This window comes from Molothrus aeneus, chromosome 14 (genome assembly GCF_037042795.1).
Source record: "Molothrus aeneus isolate 106 chromosome 14, BPBGC_Maene_1.0, whole genome shotgun sequence".
NCBI lineage: Eukaryota > Metazoa > Chordata > Aves > Passeriformes > Icteridae > Molothrus > Molothrus aeneus.
In genome coordinates this window covers 19,872,835-19,890,507 of record NC_089659.1, presented here as the reverse complement: position 1 = coordinate 19,890,507, position 17,673 = coordinate 19,872,835, and the positions used below count along the sequence as shown (strand labels likewise).

The following is a 17,673-nucleotide window of genomic DNA, read 5'->3' as shown; positions in this document are numbered from 1 at the left end:
GAGGGTTACTGAGAGGCTCGCACGAACCCGCTCGGCCGGTGATTGTGGTGGTGTTTGAGGGTCCCCAGGACAAGGGAAGAGACGAGAATCTTGACTCCACCTTTCAGAAGGCTGAAATATTATTTTATGATCTCTATTATATTAAAAGAAAATGAGATATTAGAACTATACTAAAAGAGCAAGGAGACATCAGAAAGCTGGAAAGGAATGAATAATAAAAACCTGGGACTGCTCACAGCCCCGACACAGCTGGACCATGATTTGTCATCAAGTAGAAACAATGCACAGGAGACCAATCCAAGATGCCCCTGTTGCTAAACCATCTCCAGCTCACACTCCACAGCCAGCAGATTTCCATAAATTGGTTCTATTTCTGTTCTGAGGCTTCTTAGGAGAAAAATCCCAGCAAAAGGATTTTCATCAAACACGTCAGTGCCAGGTGATGGCACAGGCAGCATCGGCTGGCAGAGGTCACTGTGTCAGCCCTGCCAGACCAGGTGTCACAGCAAGGAGACAATTCATCCTGTGCTCACACAGCCCTGCCAAGGGACCGGCTGCCAAAACAGAGCCGTGCCATGCATGCCAGTATCTGCATGGCAGAGAGAGGACATGAAAAGCCACTGAGGAAGCTGCCACCTCCTCCCTGAGCTCTGCCCTGCAGGCCGGGTCATGGGCAGCCACTTTGGGAAGGCTGCATTTGCTGCCCATCAGCTGCTCTGTGTCTGACAGGAATTGAAATAGCCCAGGTTTGGGTTGGTGCTGAGCAGAGGGCAGTGAGGAGAAAGGGAGAAGGCTGTGCTGCAGGCCAGGTGGATCCAGGCAGAGCAAATTTGGGGAGCAGCCTTGTCTTACAGCATTTCATTTTCCAGTTCTACTACACGACATTTCATTTTGCACTTCTGCTAGAACTGCATTTAAACAGGTTTCAAATATCCTCCTCAGTCCCAGCAGCCTGCTTCAAAGTGCTGTGTCTTTATTAGACCATTGATGGTCCTTCTGAAATGTGAGTCTCACTGGCTGCATCCAAACCTTGTGCTTGAAGAGCATTCCTAATTAAAAAAGATTGGGCCTTTGGGGAAGAAGGGGCTGCAAAGCATTTCCTCCTCCAATTTCATTGTGAGGAAATACCCCTGAAGGATGATGCAGGGATTAGGATTGAGACAAAGATGAGTTTCGTGGGTCAATTTTACTTTGAGAGCTTGAGAAGCACAGGAAGCCCAAGTGATGATCCCAGAGGGTTGAACACAGAGATTTCACCCTCCCAGATATACAAGGGCCTTAACCTTAAAACCACTGCTCTCAGCACAGAGCTGTCTCAATGCTGCATTAATGTTTTCTCCTCTTTGTGCATGTGTAGAATTGAAATCCCTCTTGGGGAGGAAGCTTATTCCAAGTAAATTCCTAAACAATCAGCTGAAAAAAACCCTGAAATGTTCTTTCACTTGATTTGCTACTCCCTGCCAAATGCATGCGCATGCCAGGTCTTAAGCCTGGTACTAGAGCTGAGCCTTGAAGGAGGTATTGTCTACGCAAGGCTTCTCCTTCAGTTTTGGGATCCAGTGCTGATTGCGACCACGTCTGGTGAGAGAAGTGATCATAAATACACCACGTTACTGCGTGGCTCGTGAAAAATGAAGAGCAGGTTTGGCCCAAGGCAGGTGTCGTGGTCAGATCCTGTGTGCTCTGCACGGAGTTTTTGGTCCAGTAATGATATCTGAAGGTTATCTGGCTGCACTGACCAAAGATGCTCTGCTAAGACACCTTCTCCTTCAATTCTTTCAGGTCCCATCAGCTTTCATAGCCTTTTATATTTTTAAATCCTTTGACATTTGAAACACTATTCCCCTGCAAGGCCTTCCCCTAAATCCCAGCTTCTCAGAAGGCCCAAGGGGACAGGGTTGGCCAAGGGTGGAGCTGTTCTGGATTTGTTGGTGGTGCCTTGTAGTGAACAGTGTGTTCAGAGCTGCTCTGCTGCTTCTGCCTATCACTTTGACAGGGAAGGAGTGTGCTGGGATATGATAAATCACTAAATTGTCACTTCTAAATGCTGCTTGCAATGAAAATATTGTGTATAAACCCTCCTAAGTGGTGTTAAATTTGTCTGCTATATTTCTTCCCTCCCACCCCACCACTGCTGCTCTAAGATCCCTTAGTAGCTCAGTCTTTCTTTGTGTTTTGTTTGACATTTATGCCCACTTTCCCCAAAGCTCTGGGGGTTCTTTTTAAAATATGATATTGATTTTTCTCTTGGTTTAAAAAAAACCCTGAAATATACACACACACACTAAAGAAGCAGGTCTCCATGGCTCTTTTGGTGCTCTTCCTTTACCACTCAGCCCTGAGTGGTGAAGGAAGAGCAACAGGAAGGGTGGTTTGTGGTGCTGGAGAAAGTCTCTGCAAGGCTTAAAGGAGTATCCCATTTCACCAGATGGCTTTTTTTTTTTTTTTTTTTTAATGGGTTATGGTGCTGGGAAGATCTGGAAAGAGTGCAAGTCCCTCATTCCAGTTTGGATGTCTTGTTTTAAGAAATGTGTTCTTTCAGTTCTTGGAGAGCATAGTTTTGGATTCATCCTCACATCCTCCAGTTTTGGTGGCTCTGTTGTTTTTTTATTTCCCTTTCTCTGCCCTTTTCCCTGCCCTCACTCCCCTGATAGCTGCAGAGGATGTGATTCAGGCACTCATCACTGCTCTGCAGCTGCTTTACAGAGCTAAAACTGACTGGGTCTCTCACCCTCCTCTCATAGCAGTGGTGCAGAGTGAGGCACATGGCAGGGCAGGGGTTTTATCTGTTGTTTTATCTTCTGGTTTGATGTTTAACACATGAGGCAGAAGAACCCCAAGCCCCTGCTCACCATATCAGGCTAGGCTGCAGGGGAGCACATTGACAGCAACACAGTGGCTGTACTGCAACCACAATCAATTTGATAGAAAAAGGGTTTAAGGTTTCTAACAGTGCCATGCAGACTGAGCTGAGCCCAACCTGGGCCTAGCTTGATCCCTGATCTGTGTAAAGCCCTCTTCTGTGCTTTCCTGAGGCTGGGACAGCTGGAGAGGTTGCTCTCCATGAGCACAGGATGGCAGCTGTGGGCTGAAACTCGCTGAGCTGCCTCCCCAGTAGGGGATGGGATTGTGAGGGATTTAAAAGAAAAAACATTACAAAGTCTTTGTCAGTCTTCCATGCTCACTTAAGCCGGCTGTTGGTGATTTGTAGTATTTTTTAAAATAAAAACCAAATGCTTTCCCTTTACAAGTAAATATGCTATGAAGAGGGCTTCAAAGGAAAGATGATTAGTTACTATCCAACTGTTGCTAAATTCATTGGTTGATGGTCCATATACTGCATTTTTTAATGTTACTGATACCTGATACAGACTATTCCCAAGCTGTTTGATAATTATTTATCAGCCATCTGCATCAGCATCATCTGCATGACCAGTGATGGCCAAAAAGCAGGAAGGAGAGAGAGGGGTTAAGCTGTAGGCAGGAAAGGGAAGGCAGAAACCAAGCAGCAAACAATTGGCACCTGGGCTCCATTGAAGACTAAAAGTGGGAAAAAATGGCTTAATTGAAAAATCTGCCTATTGTGTGTGCAGTCTCCAAGGGGAAACAAACAAACCCATTCAAAGGAAGGGAAAAAAAAGGCAAAGAATTAAAAAATCCTTGTGCTGTTATGCAGAATTGGGGGGTTTAACTCTTCCCAATCTCTTCCCAGTCTCAGGCAGAAATATTTTTATAACCAAACCATCTCCCTTTTTAAAGCATTTAGTTGGATTGAGTAATTTCTTAAGTCCTCCATCATCAGGACCAGTTTGGGTTTGGCAGCTCAAACACCTTGGCAAGGCCAGGACAACTTCAGTGGTTCTCCCTGTCCTGAAAGAGAGGAGAAAAGGGAAGTTAAGCTCACTGCAGAATCAAAGACTCCTGCATTTCATCTTTTGGCTTGGATTCCTCACCATGGAGTTTTAGCCATAAAAAAAGGGGAGGTGGCACCAAATTGAATTAAAAAGTGCCCTTTCCCAGTGTTTTTATTCCAGACATTCAAAGGAAGCTCATTTTTCTTCTAGCATTCTTTCCCTAATTTTAGCAGAACCATTCTCATCCCAGACCCCACTCATCAGTTGTTCAATCCTTTGGCACTGGATCTGGACAAAGGAAGGGACACATCTGGGTCATGGGAAACCACGGAGAGAAACCCTCCAAAACTGGACAGAGAAAAATGAAATGCAGGAAGACTGACCTGCAGCTGGTTGCTCTTTGCACTGGGCTTCCTTTAAAGGAATGGATTTGCTGCTAAACGCATCTCAGGCTCAGATGTGACCAGGAGAAGGTGGGATGGAGATGAGGAGTCAGACAGGGAATAGCCAGGGAGATGCAGGGCCCAGGAACATCAAGGATGGAGAAGAGAACGAACAGGGATTGTTCTCCTTGTTTAGATCCATCAGTGCTGGGAGCTTGGGAAGCACATGAGGGTACCAGAGGGATGCTGGGCAGGAGCAGGAGAACTCCAGGATAAGGGCAAGCTGCTCCCACTCCAGGGCTGGGCCAGGGAAGGAGGGGAATTATTTCCCTCCCCTTTCCAGTGGGATGCAGGTGCCACCCTGTGCAGAGGCAGGAAAACTGCCTTGCAATCAAGTACAAAACCTGCCTGGCAAGCCCAGGATGCCAGCAGCCATTTCTCCTGGATTTCCCGCTTACAGGCATTTTAAGCTTGCTTTGTCTCAAAAGCACCTTTTTTGCCAAGGGCATTCCCATTTCTTTTGGATCCCGAACAGAGGTTTGGAAAGCTGACTTTGATGAGGGAACTGTTTCCTATTTTGATCCGTGTTAACTTGGAGTTTCCCTTGGCACCAAAATCAGGGGGTGAACCCAACCCTTGAAGGGCCGTAAGATCCTAACTATCCAATCCCCAATCCCCTCAGCATTGGCTTGTAGAACCTTCTCAGGGTTAATTTAGCAAACTTAAGGGTTTGGCAAGTTCAGGATCAAAACAACCAAAAAATTCGTGAAAAAGAAACTGAACTGAGGCTGGCTAAAAGCTGATGACTCATTACAACAATTCAGTGAAAAGGAAGCAGGATTGATCCTGTGAAAAACGCCAATCACTTGTTTTTAAAACTTTAAAAGTTTAACAGTAATTAAATGGTTATAAAAATAGTAATACAATTAGAGTAATAATAATTTGGACAAATTAAATTAAATATGAGACAATAGAGACAAAGAGTTATGGACGTCCGGGTACCTTTTTCCGGGCAGCACGAGCCCAGAAAAGGACCCCCGTTAACAAAGGATTAACCCTTAAAAGCAATAGCCTGTTGCATAGTCATACACTTCATACATGATGCATAAATTCCATTCAAACAGAGGATTCTGTCTGGTCATCATCAACTTCTTCCTCTGAATCCTAACAGCGCCTTCGAGGCAGGAAGAAGTTCGTTTCTTCTGATAAGAGGGCAATAAATTCTTTTTCTCTGAAAGATTTAGGTGTCCTGTGACTGCTATCTCACTGCGAGTCCTTTCTTTACAAAAAGTCTCCTACATAGCATAGTTTCTACTTTAACATTTTGTTATAACCTAAAACTATATTTAACACACTACTTAAGAGAATTAATACAGCATTACTTTCTAACAAAACACATATAATATTCATTTTAATATTTGAGAAAAGACAATCACAAAATAAGCATTTTTCACATTTTCAATACTTACCAAGCCATCTGGCCAGAGTTCTGTGCCCACCAAGGACACAGCAACCAGCAGGGACCTTCCTCCCATTCTCCAGCACAGGCTTCTTCCCTCCACACGCAGGGAGCTGCAGCCACTCAGGGAACACCGACTTAGTCACAACAGGAGAGGCACAAGGATAATTTGGAACTCGTTGTGACCTCAATGCCGCCCAGACCCAGGAGAAAGCACTTTTCCGATCAGACGGAGCGGGGTATTTCCTGTACCGCCCTCCCTTCTCCCTACCCAAGGCGCATGAGCACACTGCCGCCATCATTGGAAGGGCAAGTGAGTGCCGCCCTGAGCCGCCATCTTGGGTGTGGCGTAAAAGTGACCTTTTTTTGTCTCCCCTTTCCAGTTTTCACCCCCTGCAGAGGCAGAAAAACTGCCTTGCAATCAAGTACAAAACCTGCCTGGCAAGCCCAGGATGCCAGCAGCCGTTTCTCCTGGATTTCCTCTCCGCAATCTTTGGTACTGGCAGAAGCCACTCCCGGCCGAGCCGCCATCTTTGTTGTGGTACCCTTAAGCATCCCCCGCTCCTCACACAGGCGTTTCTCTTGCCGGCTGTCTCAACCCGGTCCCGACGCCGATCCCGCACTCTCAGCGCTATTTTCTGCTGCTTTTCCCGGCGGGAGAAAACGGGTGGCGGGGTCAGCGGCACCGGAGCCCCGCGAACGGCGGCAGGGAGCGGCGGCGACGCCTCTGCCGGAGTCCTGCCGCGGCCGCCATCTTGAGCGTGGCTGGAGCCCGACCCGGCTCATGCAGGGTCCTGGTACGCGGGCGCTTCGCCGTCTTGAAATGGCAGCTCTGTCCCCTCCGCGCCTCCGCCGCTCGCCGAAACCGGCCCCGCCGCTGTCGTTCTTGCCAGCCACGGCCCCGTACGGCGGCCGCTCAAGCCCGGTCACGCCCCTTTGCACCCCTTACTGTGCTTCGCCGCTCCTCTCTGTGCACAGTACCGCTCTGTGCCCACAAGGTGGCAGCACCGCTCCCATGCCCGGGCCGGGCTGGACGCACCTCGGGGCAGGCAGGGAACGGAGGCCGAAGCTGCCGGAGATCCTTTTGTATTTATTCCCTTCAGCCCCAGCAGCTGTTCCTACGGTTTAAAGGCACTTGATTGGTTCATTCCTAGGTAAAAACGTTATAGCATTGGTTTCAAAACGACTACGCATCTCTAGTCAGAGTTCCTGTATACAATAGAATGGATAGATTCGTTCCAAACCATTCTTTCCAAATGGTTTTAGAGATAAATTCCAATTCTTTGCCAATACCTATAAAAACGAAAAACTTGACAGGTTTTGGTGTTCTACACCCACCCCTCCGTGTGAATTTTCTGGCAGCTTTTGGTCCCTCTGGGGCAGGGTAACCCAGCATGACCCCCCCCCCCCCCCCCCTCATTTCCCACTCACCTGCTCCTCCATCACAGCCTGGTGTGACCGTGTTCACAGGAGTCTTAGGATGAGGGAAGAGACGAGGAGTTGACTCCATGTTTCAGAAGGCTTGATTTATTATTTTATGATTTATATTATATTAAAACTATACTAAGAGAAGAAAGGATTTCATCAAAAGGCTAGCTAAGAACAGAAAAAGAAAAAATGATAATAAAGGCTTGTGTCTCAGACAGAGAGTCTGAGCCAGCTGGATGTGATTGGCCATTAATTAGAAACACCCACATGACACCAATCACAGATCCACCTGTTGCATTCCACAGCAGCAGATAATCATTGTTTACATTTTGTTCCTGAGGCCTCTCAGGAGAAAAAATGCTAAGGAGAGGATTTTTCAGAAAATATCATGGCTACAGCCAGGCTCTCCCTCCTAGGGACATTGCGGTGCCCCAAATGACATAAGAGCCCCCAAGTCTCCAGCCCCTCTCCCTCAGCCTTGCTTCCTCACCCCCAAAGAAGGCACAGAAGGAATCAAACTGCCCTGGACAGCAGAGTGGTGCTTTATTCAAGCCCTTTCCACAAGTACATCGCCCCCAAAAGTGACTCTGCTGCAACAAGAACGGGGGGCAACCCCCAGAAGTTCCTCCCCAGCCCCGCAGTCACAAGAGAGAGGCAGAAAGAGGGAGGGGCAGCAGAGAGGACACAGGAAGAAAAGTAAGAATGGGGTGCAGAATGAAGTTGAAAAAACAACCAAAAACAACCACAAAACCTGGGATGGGCAGCATAACAGAGAGGAATTAAAAAGGAACGGGGATAGGGAATGGCACACAGGAGCACCAGAGAGCCACCAAGAATATAAAAGGAATACAAAGAAGGCATAAACAAAAAACAACCACCAAAAAAAAACCCAAAACAAGAACACCCACCCCCCCCCAAAAAAAAAAAAAAAAAAAAACCCACGAAAAAACCCCCCAAAATCAAAGAACAACCAACCAAAGAAAACCAGACTGGGACAGGCAGCATTAGAGAGGGATTAAAAAAGAACAGGGACAGGGAATGGTTCACAAGCATCCAGTGAGAAAGAATGGCATGGAAATCACCACACAGAATAAAAGAGGAACAGGAGCGGGCCATGGAGAAGGACAGAGGAAAAGGCAGAGCGCCAAACACACAGTATGCTCAGAATTAATGTGATGAGAGGCTAAGACATGTTTTGCACAGCACAATGAATGGTCTGATTTTCAGAAGACAATTGAGAACAGACAGAAAAACTGCCTCAAGGATACAGAGGTTTCCTAAGAATTCCCTGGAACAGGTAAAGAAGAGAAACCACACAGACTATCAATGCAAGACTCTAAAACCAGCAAGAAATTTATTCTTGTGTATTAAATGTTAAAAATCACATGCATGATTGTAGAATATTTTAGTTTAAAAAATATTTCAAAAACCAACCCTGACAGTTTACCTGCAACTGCTATAAAATATCTATTTTATATATATATATATATAAACATGATTATTTTCTGTAATCAAAAAATTTAGACAAGGATGCAACCATCCAGGTAATGCTGAGTGAACTGATGCCCTGCATCAGACAGTCTTGTCAAACTCCTGCTGGCAGAACTGAGCTCACCTCAGTCCACAGACGCACTCATCTCGCACACTGATTCAAATGCAAGTGACAGCTGGGGAAACAAGGAGTGGAAGAAAATTGTATTTTGCACACTACAGCCAAGACCTGTGAAAGGCCACAGTAGAATATGCTGCAAAAGAGCCCATGGTACAAGAAATGCAGGCTCATAGGCTGTCTCCTCAAGACATGCTGGTGGAATATTCTGCATAGCTGGCCACAGGCACAGCGCCCCTGAGTCCTGTAAGCAACATCAGAAATGTCAGCACATGTTTCACCAGGCACTTTTAGCTCCTAAGGAAGGCAGCCAACAAAGATGTTTGTAACCTTTACCAAGGAACAGATATAAAAATGACAGGTTGCTCAGATCTAGTACCTTTTCCATTTTCATTCAAAGTCCCAGCCCCGCCATCCACTTACCAGCCCCACAGTGATTTCAGCACCCACCCAACAGCTGCCATCACAGGCCCAGGCAATATTCTACCATTGACGGGGTTTTCAGGCGCAAGGTTGCAACAGAGAAAAGGTGACTGAGATGGAGAGAAAAGAAGACAGAGAGAAGAAAAGGAGGGTGGGAAAACTGAAGAAGGACAGGAGTTAGAGTAACAGAAAGTGGTTGGGATCAGAGTTAAAGTGAAAACTTAGTCTTTTCCTTTATCACTCTACCCTTAAGAGCAAAAAAGACACACTAAGGAAAAGGAGAACACAGGGAGAACAAGAAGCAAGAAGAGTGAGGGTGAAAGTTATGAAGAAAAAGAAATAAGGTGCAAAGTATAGACAAAAGAGAGAAAAATACAGTCAGACAGAAATAGTGAAATGGACAAACAGAAAAAAGGAAGCAGATGGAACCAGAGTTACAGAAGGAGAGACACAGTGTCAGAAACAGTGAGAAACAGAAACAAAGGGTTAGAGACAGATGGAAATTAAGTTAGAAATAGAAAAGTAAAGTGAGGAGCAAAAGGAAGACATACAGTGGCTAGAAATGACAAAAGCACACAAAAAAGGACAGGAGCCACGGTGGGGGTAGGGAAGGGCAGGGGGTATCTTTATTAGGGGTGATTCAACTTTATTAAATAAATGTTTTTATTTACACTTCAGCAAAACACATGGAAACAGTGTATACAAATGCAAGTGCAGATACAATCCATAGACGCACTGGTAAAAGTCTAATTTACATATAGACCAATACAGGGAAATGCAGCAGCTAATGCAAATGCAGAGCAATGCAGAGCAACACAGATAGAAAAAGGTTATCATCTTGTGTTTATATTTTCATTACATGTTGATTTATTGTTACAGGAAACCCAAAACAACAAAAGCACACAGAAAACACTCATTTACCATTAACACCCCCTTCACATTACACACAAACTCACCATCTCTCTCATCACAACTGCTAAATTACACCCCAGCAATCATTGGTCCTTGGGACCATGGTTCCCGGGAGCCTCCAAAAAAATCCTCCTGCCTGACAAAAACCCACGCCCAAACTCTGGCAACGAACGTCACCTCGCAGACAAACTGGGACAGAGGAAAAAAAAAACCCAGCCCAGGGAAAAAAAAACCAGGCCCTGGCTGGAGCTTTTTTATTCTAAATTTAAAAATGAGTTGAAAAACCTGAAAAGCCAAACTCATACAAGGTTACAGCCCTAGAACCCTTCAACACACACACACACTTCCTTCAGCTTACACACAAACCCACACTCACACCTCAACGACTCTGGTAACCCCCAGCACACATTCACACCACTCGTCAGGAACACAGCTCCCAGGAGCCTCCAAACAATCCTCCTGCCTGACGAAAACCCCAGTCCCTGGATGGTCCACACCCAAACTCCGGCAATAAACGTCGCCTTGCAGGCCAGCTGGGACAGAGGGAAAAAAAACCCAGCCACGGGGTGGGGGGGGGGGAACTCTGGCTGGGGATTTTTTATTCTAAATTTAAAAATTCGTTGAAAAACTTGAAAGGCAAACATCACACACACAAGGTTAAATCCAGTCAGAATGCACTCACACGTGCAGAGACAAGCGGACACAGACAGACACAGTCACATTCTGTCACACACACTCACACATTCTTCCAACTTACACTCACTGCAGCCCTTACTTGAGACACTGAAGAACGTGCTGTGACACATCTTCTGACTGCCGCTCGTTGACATCAAATGGTAGATTCTGGGGAAATCGGTAGCCTTGGGGACCTGTGAGATGACAGGAAACGGTCAACAAGTGGCTATCTGATAGCTAGGACTTGTCCCCGCTCTGGACCGATAAGTTTTCTACCCAAAATCTATCTACTGTTCATCAGTCTTCTATCTACCCATAGAAGACAGATGAACAGTAAAATTTATATAACTGTTCTACCTGTGACTATGTGCCAGGGCAGAGCAGCTCCAGTTATAAGTGGTACAACATAAGTACACCCAATATAAGCTGACACATACAGTGCAAGTGTATGTATAGTGCAAGTACACACAATATAAGGTGACATCGGTACATACAGCATGAGCCAGAACTTCAGATAACTCTCTGGAAGATTAATTCTTGAGCCATATACCCTTTGAGAAGATAGAACCTACAGAACTACTGCAGTCACCTGAGGAGGGAGTAAGACACTCCCTCTAGAAGTCCAAGAGAATGGCATGGAAAAAAAGACACTACCAAAGCTAGTAGTGAGAAGGAAGATGGATGACACCTTGTGTAATCCTTCCTGTCTCAAAGAGTAAAAACAGAAAGACGCTGGAATAAGCGATATCCGGGAAGGAACGTGAGTAAAATACAGCCTATATGGCACAGAATAGTGCCAATAAAGCATCGAGACGTAACAAAAGCCTACTACACGGAAGACAATGGACACAGACAACATACCAGACACAGACAACATACCAGACACAGACAACATACCAGACACAGACAACATACCAGACACAGACAACATACCAGACACAGACAACATACCAGACACAATTGGAAACTGCCTGGCACTTTGACCTTATGGACCCAAGATTCCTACTGCAAGATGAGCCAGAGGCCGATGATGCCAAAGGAAAGAAAGCCCTATGATGATAGCACATGATGAAACGTAACTCACTATAAGAAGTTAGTAGCAAAACAGTTAAGAGGATGCTCAAGAGGCTGAGTAAACCCAGACAAAGAAACAGACTGCCGGGTGACCGTGGCCGTAGCTCCGGACGTGAAGGCGAGCTCCTCAGGGGAAAGATCCGTGACGACGTCGAGTCGAGGAAGGCTGAAGATGCAAAGTTCCCAAGAATGTGGAGATGGGTTGGAACTGCCCTGCCCGGCAAAGGCTCTGGTCAGGCTGAGGAGAAACCCTCTCCCTTTTCTTCCAGAGAGCCTTTCCCGCTACAGACCTCTCTGCTAAGCGGACATCAATTGTTCCCTGTGATAGTAAAGGTTTTTCCCCTTCTCCCAACCAGTGGCCCTGACACTTAGCTTTTGGAAGACAAGCGGACAAAAGCCATCATTGGTTGGACGTTGAGATGTCCTCCACGTGTGCTTTGGTGCTGCCGTTTCCAAGCTTTGGCTACGAGCCTCCTCAGGGTACCTAAGACAAAACAGAAAACCTGACTATTGCCCTCAAAAACAGTAATCCCCGGGACTCCTCCGCACCGCTGCCCCAGCTCACCTCAAATCTTGATTTGACTCCGGAGGGTGCCCGGAAGAGACCTGCAAAGAGAAAAGGGACACGCTTAGCATGCTGCTGTGTAACGCTCACCTATGGGTCAGCCTGCCTGAACCAGCCTGTTCCTGGGCATGCCTAGAGCACCGACAGCACCTGCAAAGAAACAAAGCAGAAAAGCATGCTGAGATACTGTGAAAACACAACCTCCCAAATCTGACAAGGATGCCACACCAATACCTTAAGCTTGCACCCACCTGGCATGGTCATGCTTAGCCAGGATAGATTGCAAGTGGACCACCTAAAATAAAAAGAACAAGAGTACATGCTTGGAGCTGCACCAGAAACTGAGACTTCAGCAATAACAACTGCTTCTGTACAGTACTCAATTCTCACCTTGCCCACTCAGCCTTGACAGCTGCCCTCTGCCTTGACTTCCTAAAAAGAAAGACCAAGAACAATGCTGTAACAGCCACCATTTATGCTTCCTCTGCAGAGACAAACAGTGACTGACCTGCTCAGGGCAATCCCCTCACCCGGGATGGGGTGCTCTGCCCTGGACTTTATCCTTCTGCATCTGAAAGAAAAAGTTAGGACAAAAGTCAAAGGTCTGCAGGATAACTTAAGAGCTCCAGCTATCTTGTGTCCATCTACAAATCCCATCTAGAGTCCAACTACAGCCCACATTACAAATTTCAACTCCCCAGGGCTTGTCCTATTGCACCAGGCTATGCGGCAGGGCAGAGCAGCTCCAGCACAAATGTGTGTGCAGACACCCGTGACACAGGACAGGACATGACAAACAATTGGGACACAACAGGAACAGAAATCTCTGGGCAAGGAAAATGATTGCAAGGACTGAGAGAATGCAAAAGGAGATGACCAAGGTGAGACCGATGGTGAGCTGATGAGGCTCGGAGAACCCTGGAGGAAGAAGATGCTAACTGAATGATTTATTCCAAGAACAGCAAAGATGGATGCCCGAGAATCCTACAGTCAGAATTCTCTCCCTAACCTCGCATTCTTACAAGGCCTAATCCGCCTTAATGGATCCTTGTGGGGCACGGCTCTCTGTACAGCTTAGAACAAGATGTGACAAGACATCTGACTGGATGCTTCTAAAGAGAGATGAGATTCTGATACCTGCCTGAGCTCCTGAGTCAAAACTTCCATGGCATAGGTGCCAGGGCAAGGAACACTGAGATCACAGATACTAAGAATGGTGCCAAGGTTTCTGACAGGCCCCTCAAAGGGCTAGGATAAAAGACATGAGATACCCAAACAACACATAATGCACAAAAGACAAGTGACATGATACACACCGGGACTGCTCTGCCCTGCGCACCTCAGCACTGTGATCCAAAGTGAGACTTTGCTTTTAGGGGGCCTAAGGGGCCACTTCATGAACACCCCCCACCTCCTCCAAAGCGGACAAAAAAACCCCTCCCAGTAAATCCCAAACCAGCACCCTGCTTTCATCCCCTCTGTGGGTCGTAGCCCTCTACTTATCTCTCACGCATCTGGGGATGCCGGTCTTGGGTGCGAAGAAAGGCCACCTCGTCAGCTGGGAAGGTGCTGCTGGCACCGGGCTGGTGTCTCTTAGACAGCTATATTAAGGAAACCAAACGTCAGTACTTGATCTCGGCAGCCCATCGGCCAAAACCCCACAAGTCTGCTACTCACCCTTCTCCGAAGAACGCTCAGCTGCTTGGGCCGCATGCTTCGGGCACGCTCGGAGACCGAGGCCATCGTCACAGGGGGTGCCTGGGTTAAGAAGAAATGAGGTGATTTGGCATGGCTGAAACCTGAGTGGACCCTCGCTCCCCCTCCCTGCTTCCCTGACTCACCACAACTCCTTGGCAGGTGCCCAAGGCCACCTGGATGGCACCTTTAAAGAGAAAAGTTCAGGGCTTCATCACCAGGTCCTGTAATGCATCCACAGGGCTCACACGTGCAGGGAACCCGGTGCATCGGCCAGCTGGTGACAGGGGCTTAGCATACTCCAAGTGGATTGCCTAAAGCACACAAACAAGAATGGAAGCTTTAGAGCTCCACCGGAAATTGAGACCGGAGCAATAACAACTACTCTCCACTGCTCACCTTGACTGCTGGTATCCAGACTTAGTTCCTAAAAAGAAAGACAAAGAACAGTGCTGTAACAGAGTCACCACATACACTTCTGCTGCAGAGACAAATGGTGCCTCACCTGCTCGGGGGAAATACCTCACCTGGGATGGGGCACTCTGACATAGATTTAATCCACCCAAATCTGAAAAAAAAGTTAGGACAAGAGTCAAACTGTTGCAGGATAACTTCAGAGCTCCAGACATCTTGTATCCATCTATAAATCTCATCTAGAGTCCAACTACACCCCACATTACCAACTGGAAGTCCCCAGGACTTGTCCTATTACACAAGCCTATGCGGCAGGGCAGAGCAGCTCCGGCACAAATGTGTGCAGACACCCGTGACACAGGACAGACAGGACGTGACAGACAACGGGGACACGACACAGACAAAAATCTCTTGGCAAGGAAAATGGCTGCAAGGACTGAGAGAATGCAAAAGGAGATGATCGAGGTGAGAGTGATGGTGAGCTGACCATGAGGCTCAGAAAACACTGAAGGAAGAAGATGCTAACCGAATGATTTATTCCAAGAACTGCAAAGATGGATACCCAGGAATCCTACAGTCAGAATCCTCTACCTGCCCTCACATTCTTACAAGTCCAACTCAGCCTTAATGGACCCTAGCGGGGCATAGCTGTCCATACAGCTCAGAACAAGACCTGAAAAGACATCTGACTGGATGCTTATAAAAAGAGAAGAGAGTCTGATGCCTGTCTGAGCTCCCAAGTTGAAAGTTCTATGGCATTGGTACCAGGCCAAGGAATGCAGAGATCACAGATGCTAAGAATGATGCCAGGGTTTCTGATAGGCCTCTCAAAGGGCTAAGGTAAAAGACATGACATATCCAAACAACACCTAATGCACAATAGACAAGGGACAAGATACACACCGGGACTGCTCTGCCCTGCGCACCTCAGTTCTGTCATCAAAAGTGACACTTTCTTTTATGGGCCCTAAGGGGCCGCTTCATGGACACCCCCATCTCCAAAGGTGACTCAAAAATCCCTCCCGGTGGGTCCCTACCCTGCGCCCCACTTTCATCCCCTCTGTGGGTTGTACCCCTCTACTTATCTCTCAGACATCTGGGGATGCAGGTCTGTGTCATGTACAAAAGAAGGCAGCCTCAACATCTGGGAAGTTCCTGCTGGCACTGTTGTTCAACATCTTCCTGATGTTTCTTAGTCAGCTACATGAAAGAAATCCAAATATCAATGCATGATCTCTGCAGCACACTGGCCAAAACCCAACAATTCTGCTACTCACTCTTTTCCTAAGAATGCCTGGATCCTGGGGCCGCACCCTTCAGCCACACTCCGAGGCTGATGCCATCGTCATGGGGTACGCCTGGGGTAAGAGGAGACGAGGTCATGCGGCATTGTTCAAACCTGAGCGGACCCTCGCTCCGCCTCCCTACTTCCCCAACTCACCACAACTCCTCGGCCATTGCTGAAGGCTGGTGACACCTTTAAATAGAAAAGGCAGAGGCTTCATCGATGAGTCCCGTGATTCTTCCGCGAGGCTCGGGAGAGCGGCGCACCCGGTGGGTCGGCCGGTTGGTGACTGGGGCTTAGTGTACTCCAAGTGGATTGCCTAAAGCACAGAAACAGGAACAGATGCTTAGAGTGGCACCAGAAAGTGAGACTGGAGCAATAATAACTGCTTCTGTACCCTACTCAAGGCTCACCTTGACTGCTGATATCCAGCTTTACCTCCTGAAAAGAAAAAGAACAGTGCTGTAACAGAGTCACACTTTACACTCCCCCTGCAGAGACAAACGGTGACTGACCTGCTCGGGGGAACCTCCTCACCCGGGATGGGTGGATGGATTTTGCCCTGGATTTTATCCTTCTGCGTCTGAAAGAAAGTGAGGACAAAAGTCAAAGGGCTGCAGGATAACTTCACAGCTCCAAACATCTTGTGTCTACCTAGGAATATCATCTAGAGTCTGGCAACACCCCACAAACTGCAAGTCCCTGGGACTTGTCCTCTTGCAGCAGGCTATGCGGCAGGGCAGGGCAGGGCAGCTCCGGCACAAATACGTGCAGACACCCGTGACACAGAACATGACAAACAGGGGGACAACAAACACAACACATCATGCTTGTGGTGAGGGTCTCAAGCGGAAAAGGCAAAAGGGACCCCAAAGACTCACTAGGTAACACGGTACGCCGGACAACACGACGTGGACCGGAACTGTTCTGCGCTGCCCGCCTGAAAGCTGCCGTCAAAATCAGAGCCTCTCCCTTCAGCTGTCCTAAGAGGCCCCTTGGAGGAGATTGCTTTTCCCTCTGCTATTTTTTAAATCTGTCCCAGGAACTCCCAACCCGCTACTCTCCCATTGTCCCATCTCCAGGCCGTGGCCCCGACTTATCTTTTGGATGATCGGTGATGAGGATCCACGTTGCACCTGAAATGAGCCTGCCTCAGAGGGCCCTGAGGTCGCCTGTTAGCCTCTCGGTCAGCTACAATAAAGAAAAACAAAACCAAAGTATGAGTACAGAGTTATGTGGGCCAAATCCCAGCGAGTCAGCTACTTGCCCTCTCCTGAGTGTGCCTGAGTCCTTCAGGCTCCAGCTTCATCCTGATTCCAAGGCTGCGGCCGTTATTGTGAGTGGCACCTGGGTTAGAGAATGGCAAAGTGAAATGGCATTCCTGTGAGTGCAGTGGGTGACCTTGTGTGCTGTAAGACGTGTGAATGCCTCTGTTACACTTCTGAAAAGCCTTGGGGTGGGGCCTCAAATAAACACCCTTTCTCAACCTACTGCCTCCAAAACCACCCCCCCAACAATACCTCCTAAACAGATACCTGCTTAGCCTCCCTCTCCTAGTCACAATCCTCAACTCACCTGAAGCCTCAGTCTCAAACATCATCTTGGACACTGGGCAGATCCCTCTTGTGACATGATGAATCTGCTGAAAAAAGTGTTGTAATTAACACAACCTGGAGTCTCTGGAAGCTGCACTTCTCCTAAAAAAATACAAAACAAAATAAGAACAAAACAAGAAATTACAAATACACCTTACCACCCCTAAACACAAAACCCAAAACTGTGAACTTAAATACTCCCTGCATCCTATGCTGTTTTCTTCACAGTATCTTCAAAGCCTTTATTGCTTTAGACATCTAAAAGCACTTGCTAAAAACAAGCTGAGATAAACTGAAAAAGC

At 47.3% G+C, this 17,673-nt stretch overlaps 2 long non-coding RNA genes across 3 annotated transcripts; both read right to left on the bottom strand.

Annotated features, from left to right (window-relative positions):
* Positions 1-101: 101 nt before the first annotated feature.
* On the bottom strand, positions 102-6,570 carry LOC136562566 (uncharacterized). Its single transcript, XR_010784528.1, has 2 exons — positions 5,707-6,570; positions 102-3,870 (listed from the first exon to the last, which is right to left on the bottom strand). It is a non-coding gene; the product is annotated as an uncharacterized lncRNA (long non-coding RNA).
* A 7,661-nt stretch (positions 6,571-14,231) lies between these two features.
* Positions 14,232-16,387, bottom strand: LOC136562692 (uncharacterized). Of its 2 annotated transcripts, XR_010784545.1 has the most exons (8): positions 16,292-16,387; positions 16,190-16,217; positions 15,933-16,095; positions 15,769-15,849; positions 15,529-15,691; positions 14,605-14,645; positions 14,477-14,504; positions 14,232-14,391 (listed from the first exon to the last, which is right to left on the bottom strand). It is a non-coding gene; the product is annotated as an uncharacterized lncRNA (long non-coding RNA). The 2 variants fall into 2 exon arrangements; XR_010784546.1 differs by having other exon boundaries at positions 14,583-15,691.
* Between the last annotated feature and the right edge of the window lie 1,286 nt (positions 16,388-17,673).